Consider the following 9,320-nt stretch of genomic DNA (forward strand, 5'->3'; position numbering starts at 1 on the left):
GGAGAGGGGTCCCACCACAAGTAAACTTCATTTGGAGACTAACAAAACAATGGCAATCTTTACTTTCTTTCTTGTTCTCTTCTTGCTATGACATGAAAAATTCAAATGCTTCTTCTGAATTCTGATATGCTATATTTCTATTGATTTTACAAATTACAATAAAGTTGAAAACAAAATACTTGATTTACATACAAAGGTTCTTTAATCCTTCAATTAAGTAAAAACACCAACACCATTCAATTAAGCAAAAACACCAACAGCAAAAAAATACTTGCCTAAGATATTAAGCAAAAATACTTTAAGCCTTCAATTAAGCAAAAACACAAACAACATTCAACTTCAATCAAGCATTCAATTAAGCCTTCATATTCAATTACGCTTTTATCATCAGCATTCAAAGAACAATTAAGCTTTCCCTTCATATTCAATTGAGATTACTAACCTGCCTGACCGTTGGAGATGATTTCTATTTCCGTCGAAGAAAAGAGAAGGTTGCGGTGGTTGAGGGAGCGGCGCCGGCGGTGGAGGCAACTGGTAGCCAGTGGAGTGGCGCAAGAGAAGAGCGCTCTCTCTCGCACTTGCGATTTCTCTCGCAATAACGCAAATAAAACTCGATTGAAAATTTACGGGGTGTTTGTTAGAGGGGATAAAGATACGAGGATAGGGATAAAAAAACTGAGACGCGTTATCCCATGTTTGTTTTAGAGATAGATTAGAGAGATAAGAACGGGATATGAGTCTTATCTCTCAAATCCTATATCCAAGAGGGGGTGGTATAAGGAGGCGGGATAAGCTCTTGGGATTTTAATAGGATGGAAAAGTCCATCTTGTTGAAACACCTTTCCACATGATTTTGATTTGACAAAATTATTTAAGTAATGATAAAAATACTCTAACACATTAAATTTAAATGTTTTGATTTATTACACTAATGTGTTTGTTCAATGTTGAGTTTAATTGTTTATAAGAGATTGAGATTAAAAAGCCCAAAGGCCCATAAAGTGGAAGTCAAACCCAAATCAACACATCAAGACCATTTGGCCCAAGAGTTCAAAACGAAGCCGTGTCAACTAAAACGACGACTCAGCAAGAGAAGGATCGAGAAGCCTTTGTGGCAAAAGCTTCAAGTAGAAGCTGTTGAGTTGGACGACAAAGCAGTCTGGACAGCGGCAGACAATGTTCAACTTCTAGACAAAGTATTTCTACTTTGGGAAAAGTTCAGAAGGCGCAGAAAGCTGTCTCGTGGACTTTTCCTTAAATGTCGAAACATTCTGCCGAAGACTGACGAAGACAGAAGATGCGTGAATCCTATTGGCCAACGACGCTGAGCACGCCCAGAGTGACAACGACAGGAAGTCGTTTCCCTCCAACGGTTATTTCGAAATTCGAAATGACCAGGTGCCTCAAGTGTCACTATATAAAGGCCATCCATTTGCTTTAATCCATGCAGAACTTCAAGTAGTCGAAACGCTGACCAAATTCATACTCGAAGATTCTGTGAGAAAAGCAAAGCAAATACCTTACACCAATTTCCATATTATTGTGTAAAAGTCTAGAGTGATTTTCAATCGTCTAAAGTGTCTTAGCAATTGTTGTTTAGGGCAAACACTTTATCAATTCTAGAAGAATAGAAAGGAGAGGCTGAGTACTCGGTTATAGTACTCAGCGCTAGATATAGGAGTGAGTAGAGGTATAGAGGAAGGTACTCTTGTTATACTCAGCTTCTATTTGTAAAAGGTTTCGTGTTCTACCTTTAAAGAGCTCAGTAGAGAATTCAAAAAGCTCGGAACGAGTTTCGGGGACTGGACGTAGGCGGAGAGACCGAACCAGGATAAGTCTGCTGAGTAATATCTTTCTAACCCTTAAACTCCTTTAATATATATTGTTTGCTATGAAAACTGACTAAGTAAAGAACTCACGCTGAGTTAAGTTTACTAAGAAGCTGAGTTCAGGAATAGACTCTAAGTGCTATTTCCTGACTCAAGTAAAGAAGCAGACTTAGTCACAAGTTGACTAAGCTTGTGTCTTGAATCTACTTAGTGACGTTGTGTAAACCTTTTCATAAGAAAATAAGTCAGCCTTAACGGATAAAATTTTAAATAGTTCCTATCCCCCCCTTGGAACTAACTTGTCACGTTATAAGGGACCAACAAGTGGTATCGGAGCTTAAAAGCTCACTGAGCAAGGTTTAACTACCTTGAGCTGATCCCCACTATGGCTGAGAACAGCACTCGATTTCTCCCAGGAAATCTGACAACTCAGATTTTGCCTGAGGGTCTGTCCATAACTCGGCCTCCTCTATTCTTCGGGTCTAACTATACCTTTTGGAAGAATATAATGAAAAATTTCATTCAGGCAACAAATATGAGTGCATGGCTATTTATAGTCCAAGGCCCATTTGTTCCTGTTGAAACTATTAATGGCCAAACGGTTGTCAAAGCTGAGACTAGATGGATAGAGGATGATCTCAAGAAGCTATAAAATCATGCTTCGGCTATAAACATGCTTCACTGTGCTTTAGATGCTGCAGAATACAACAAGGTTTCAGGTTGTGAGTCAGCGCAGGAGATTTGGAAGAAGCTGGAGGTCACCTATGAAGGAACCAACAAAGTGAAGGAATCCAAGGTCAACCAGCACATGAGGTTTTACGATCTGTTCAAAATGAATGATGATGAAGGAATCTCTGACATGAATGCAAGGTTCACAAACATCATCAACGAGCTCAAGAGACTTGGAAAGATCTTCACTGAGGAAGAGCAAGTCAAAAAGATTCTTAGGAGTCTTCCTAAAAGCTGGCAAGCAAAGAAAACTGCTGTTGAGGAAGCTCAAGACTTAACCACCTACAAGTATGATGAACTCATTGGCTCGCTGCTGACCCACGAGATATCAATGAAGAACTTCGAGGTGAAGGAGAAGTCTGAAGACAAGAAGCAAAATTCTCTTGTCATGAAAGCTGACTCCACTGATGGGAGCTCAACAGACGATGAAGAAATGGCTATGTTCACTAGAAAGATGAAAAGGCTGTTCAAAAAGAATGACAAATATTCCAAGAAGCCTTACAAGAAGTTTGATAAGTACAAAGCTGACTCCAGCGACAGCAAGTACAAGAAGGATAGCTCAAAGCCCATTACATGTTTTTTTTTTTTAAGGAAGCCCATTACATGTTTTGAATGTTATCAAACTTGCCATATCAAGTCAAGCTGTCCCACGATGAGGAAAGAAAGGAAGAACGGCAAGAAGGCAATGGTGGCAACCTGGAGTGATAGTGATGATTTATCATCATCTGAAGCTGATGCCACTAAGTTAGCAAAGATCTGCTTCATGGTAGATGAGCTTGCTGAGCCGTGTGTTTCTGAGCATGTTGACCCCTCCATTGCATCTGACGATGAGGAACACTCAACTGAGGTAATATCACTACCCTTGCTCAGAAATGAAATGGTTAATGCCCTGAGTGACCTCTACACACTTGTCAAAAAGTGTAATAAAAAGGTTAGAGCACTCAGCAGGCGATGTGACGAGGTTGAGGAGGTCAAACTGAGTGACCTTCGATATATTCTCCAGGACACTTCAATTTTGCATAGTAATGTAGAAATTATGCAAAAGTTTGTCTCTGAGGTCCAATCAGATTCTAAGAAACTGAGAAAGGATGTCACATCAATTCAGAACCAACTTAAGGTTCCGAATAAAAGAAATATTCCTCTGAACAATGAGTACCGAAGTACTAGTCAGCAGAGATGGAATCCTCAGCGAAATGTCCAGTGTGACTTCTGTGGAAAGAAAGGACACACCACAAAGGTGTGCTGGCACGCTCAGCACTGGGGTGCTGACCAGTCAGTGAGACATCCTAAACGGAAGGTCAGCTGTGACTTCTATGGAAAGAATGGACACACTGTCCAAGTATGTCGTCATAAAATGAAATATGATGCTTTACCTGTTGAACCTAACAAGCAAGGACCCAAAAAGAATTGGGTACCTAAAAGCAACTAGCTATATTGCAGGTAAGCCTGAGGTGTGCTGAGAAGTCAAAGATGTGGTACATTGACAGCGCATGCTCGAGGCATATGACTGGTGATGAAACTCAGTTCATCACGTTTGTGCGTAAACGAGGAGGAAGTGTAAGTTTTGGAGACAACAAGAAGGGTAAGATAGTAGGGTCAGGAACCATTGGTGGTAATCCTACTATTGAGTCAGTCTCCCTAGTCAGCGGACTCAAATATAACTTACTCAGCGTAGCTCAGCTATGTGACAATGGGAGAAAAGTTATATTTGATGACACTGGATGTAAAATATTCGAGGGTAAAACAAATGAGTTAATTCTAACTGCCCCTCGTATTGATAATGTCTTTATGCTGAACTTAGGAAAGAAGTTTTCAAAAACTGTATGCTTAGTGTCAAAGGAAGAAAATTCCTGGCTATGGCACAGGAGACTTGGTCATGTAAGCATGGACCTCTTGGCCAAATTAGCAAGAAAGCAATTGGTTGAGGGCCTGCCAGAACTTAAATTTGAAAAAGATCAATTATGCCACGCTTGCCAAGCTGAAAAACAAACCAAACAATCTTTTCATAGTAAAAACATTGTCTCAACTAAGCGTCCATTAGAGTTGCTACACTTGGATCTCTTCGGTCCAGTCCAACCGCTGAGCTTGGGTGGAAGAAGATTTTCCTTGGTCATTGTAGATGACTTTTCTCGGTACACTTGGATCATCTTGCTGAGTAGCAAGGATGAAACCTTTGAGACATTTTCAAATTTGGTAAGAAAACTTGAAAATGATAAAGACCTTAAGTTAGCTCACATCCGAAGTGATAATGGTGGAGAATTCAAGAACCAACAGTTCGTTGAATTCTGTGAAACCAACGGCATTGACCATAATTTCTCTGCTCCTAGAACGCCTCAACAAAATGGGGTTGTTGAAAGGAAAAACAGAACCTTGGTTGAAATAGCCAGGACAATACTGAGTGAGCATAGGCTTCCAAAGTACTTTTGGGGAGAAGTTGTTAACACAGCGTGCTATATTCTTAATAGGGCTCTAGTTAGACCTATATTAAAGAAAACCCCCTATGAACTTTGGAAAGGACGAAAGCCCGACATTGGATACTTTCGTGCCTTTGGCTGTAAATGTTTTATCTTAAATACTAAAGATAGCCTAGCTAAGTTTGACTCAAAAGCTGATGAAGCTATCTTTTTAGGCTACTCAACAAACAGCAAAGCATACAGAGTTTTCAATAAACGAACTCAAGTCTTAGAAGAGTCAGTACATATTGAGTTCGATGAAACTAATCCTGCAGGAAGATACCAGCCGCTGACCGAGGATGATCCACACTCAGCATCTGCTGACCAAGAAACTGCCGCTGAGTCATTTCCTCAAGGGCTGACCAAAGGTAAAAGTGAAACTAAAATTACTTTCACTGACCAATCTACACCTGCAGAGATTGTTGAAACACAACCAGCGCAAGACATCAATCTACCAAAGGAGATTAGGATACCAAGAGGTCACTCAGAGAGTGTCATTCTTGATGCCGCTGAGAACACCCTGATGACGAGGAATCAACTCAGGAGATACCTCAGCAACGTAGCATTCGTCTCAATCCAGGAGCCAAAGAATTTCGCTGAAGCTGAGTATGATGAATTCTGGATGAATGCAATGCAAGAAGAACTTGATCAGTTCAGACGAAATGAAGTATGGGATCTAGTGCCAAAACCAAGAAGCCAGAAGACCATAGGAACAAGATGGGTCTTTCGCAACAAGCTGGATGAACAAGGGAACGTGGTCAGAAACAAAGCAAGACTCGTAGCTCAGGGCTACAGTCAGCAATAAGGTATTGACTACGGTGAGACCTTCGCCCCAGTGGCAAGGCTAGAGGCTATAAGAATTTTATGTGCATATGCATCTTATATGAACTTTAAATTGTTTCAAATGGATGTTAAGAGTGCATTCCTTAATGGAGTTATAAGCGAGGAAGTTTATGTTAATCAACCTCCTGGGTTTGAGGACCACAAGTTCCCAAACCACGTCTATAAACTCAAAAAGGCTCTGTATGGCCTCAAGCAAGCACCACGTGCTTGGTATGAGAGGCTGACCAGTTTCCTGCTAACTAGAAATTATGTCAGAGGTAAAGCTGATATAACCTTATTCATTAAGAGGAAGGGTAAAGATACCCTGCTGGCTCAGATATATGTTGATGACATTATTTTTGGTGCCACTAACGAGTCAATGTGCAAGGAATTTAGCAAGCAGATGCAGACTGAGTTTGAAATGTCAATGATGGGAGAACTCAATTTCTTCCTTGGACTTCAAATCAAACAAGGGAAAAATGGCATCTTCATCAGTCAAACTAAGTATGCCAAGGAGATATTGAAGAAATATGAACTTGAAAATTTTAAGTCAATATCTACCCCAATGGACACTGACAATGTCCTCTACGCTGATGAGAATGGTAAGTCAATAGACAGCAGATTGTACCAAGGTATGATTGGTTCTCTACTTTACTTAACTGCCAGTAGGCCGGATATTCAGTTCTCGGTATGTTATTGTACTAGATATCAATCTAACCCTAAGGAATCTCATTACATAGCTGTAGAAAGAATCCTTAGATATTTGCAAAGCTCAGTGAATGCAGGTTTGTGGTATCCCAATACTCATGATTTCACACTTATTGGATACACTGACGCTGACTACGGACGAGACAAGCTTGAACGAAAAAGCACCTCAGGAGGATGTCACTTCCTTGGGAGCTGTCTTGTGTCCTGGTTCAGCAAGAAGCAGGCGTCGGTAGCCCTGTCAACCACTGAAGCTGAGTACATTGCTGCTGGAAGCTGTGTTGCTCAAGTCCTATGGATTAAGCAACAGCTTGAAGATTATGGCGTTCAGACTAAAACAATTGAAGTCAAATGCGACAACAAAAGTGCAATTGATCTATCAAATAACCCAATCCAGCACAGCATGATGAAGCATGTCAGCATCAGACATCACTTCATTAGAGACCATGTACTCAAGGGTGAGATCAAGCTGATCTATGTCCCAACGGATGAGCAGCTTGCTGATATCTTCATAAAGCCACTGGCTCGTGAGCAATTCAACATACTTAGAGAAGCCATTGGTATGTTTAATCCTCTTCAATAAATTCTAAGTATAGTATGCATGCTGAGTGAATTACCATGCTGAATGACTTATGCTATCACATGCTGAGTAAAATTACATGCTGAGTGTTTATCTTAAGCTGAGCAACTAAGCATAAGAATTATTCCTTTGCGTAACAACGGTCTAACTCAGAATCTTAAACGTTTGAGATCCCTAACACTGAGTAAAGATCCGTTGGAAACTTTAATGCAAAGCACACGAATTAAATAACCACCTAGGATGACGTATAGGCTATAATTAGAAAATACAAGCGCCGTATGTGTCATAAATGCCAGAATTTTTGTCGATTGAGAATCTCGAGGTAAAATGGACAACCCAACGCCTTGGATTAACTCAACATCTCTATAAATAGTGGATGAATTCCCACTTTTATTTCTTTACGCTTAGAAATCTTTGGCATTCATACTCTCTCTCTCAAAAATTCCCAAATTTCCTAAAACTTCTCTGAGAATATGACAAGAGTTTCTCTAAATATCTCCGGTGCCGGTCTCTCCCATAACCGCTCCGATGACAATCCCACTTCTCCTACTCAGCGTGACCACGCTGGAGTTACTACGCCGAGCAAGAAAGCTCAAGCTGTCCAAGCCACCTCTTCCAAGGGGAAACCACAGCAAAAGGACAAGGGCAAGAAAGTAGCAGAACGCACCTACACTCAGGTCTTCGAGAGTGTGAGGGGGTTTAAGATTGATCACTCACGATGGTTCTCACAGTGATTCGTGGATGCCGAGCAACCTTTCTGTGAGTGGATCAAAAACAATGGTTGGATCGAGCTATTCTCAGTTCGCGATGCTACTTACCCTGAGTTGGTAAGAGAATTCTACACCAACCTAAAGATCGCCGATGATGACAGGAACTACCTGGCGACTCATGTTCGAGGGAAGGACATCTTCATCAACCCAGCATATCTTGCCTCACTGTTCAAGCTGAAAAACGAAGGAGCTATACTTCGTAAATCAGGTGACCATGAGAAAACCGACTACGTTCAAACCTTCTGTAAACCTGAGGGTCATGTAGGTGAAATCTCAAGTACCTCCATGGGTCAGCATCAAAAGATGGCCCATTACATACTGACAAACTTCCTTTTCCCTAAAATCAACAGCACCAACTCAGCAACCAACTTTGAGCAGTGTTTTATATGGCACATGCTGACCTACACACCGATAAACATGCCCGTATTCATAATCGGTGGGTTTCTACGAAGTACAGGAACCCTTAGGTTAGGCTCTTTCATCACCCGAATCCTAAAGGATCACAATGTGGACATGGTTGCGGAAATCCAAGTTCAATGAACCGAGATTACAGCTGGTGCCCTATTCGGTTTGGCATATGATATACCAATTATGCCGAAGAAAGGAAAAGGCGAAGCTATCCAGAACACTGAGGGGACGAACACTGAGGGGGTGGTGACTCGAAAGGGCAGAGCGCAAAGAAAGAGGAAAGTTGTGCAAAGCACCTCTAAAGGAGCTGCCTCTACCCAAAAGAAGCTCAAATTTGTTCGTAAAGGAACTAAGCCTCATATTCAACAAGGACAGGGTGGATCTAGGTCAGCTGCGAAAAGACCTAGGCAAGCTGAGCCTAAGACAGAAGAAAGAGAGGTTGATGACCAACCATTAAGGAAGAGGAAGAAGCAGCTCAATTTTGAGTTGAGACCTATCGATGCACTACAAACTGATGTCATTGTTCCTCCTAACTCACACTATGTACAAAGTCAAGACGTTGACGCTAAGCAACAGTTAGATGCTCAGGAAGAACAAGACCAACTGGGTGGTCATTTTGTCGAGGAAGAACTGGAGGAACAGTTTGAGGAAGAAGAATTGGATGATGAGTCTGAAGAAGAAGAAAGTGGTCAGGATGTCACTGAAGTAACAACTGATGATGAGCACCTTGAACCGATCAACACTGAGTTGGTTGACGAAGAATAAACTGAGCACACAGCAAATGCTCCCGCTGTTCAAAGGGAAGCCTCACCCACTGACTCCATTGAGTCTATTCCTTGTGACCCTACTCCTCCAAAGCTTAAGAGACTGAGAAAGAAGAAAGCTTTTAGAGCACCGGTTATTGATCTCATGGGTGATTCACCGCTGAGAGATGAGATCACTGACCTTACCGAGGTACATCTTAAATACTTCTCCAACCCACCTGTGCCTCAACCAGAGCTACCAGAAAATCAAGCCACTGTTT

The sequence above is a fragment of the Euphorbia lathyris genome, chromosome 5 (assembly GCF_963576675.1).
Source record: "Euphorbia lathyris chromosome 5, ddEupLath1.1, whole genome shotgun sequence".
NCBI classification, from domain to species: Eukaryota; Viridiplantae; Streptophyta; class Magnoliopsida; order Malpighiales; family Euphorbiaceae; genus Euphorbia; species Euphorbia lathyris.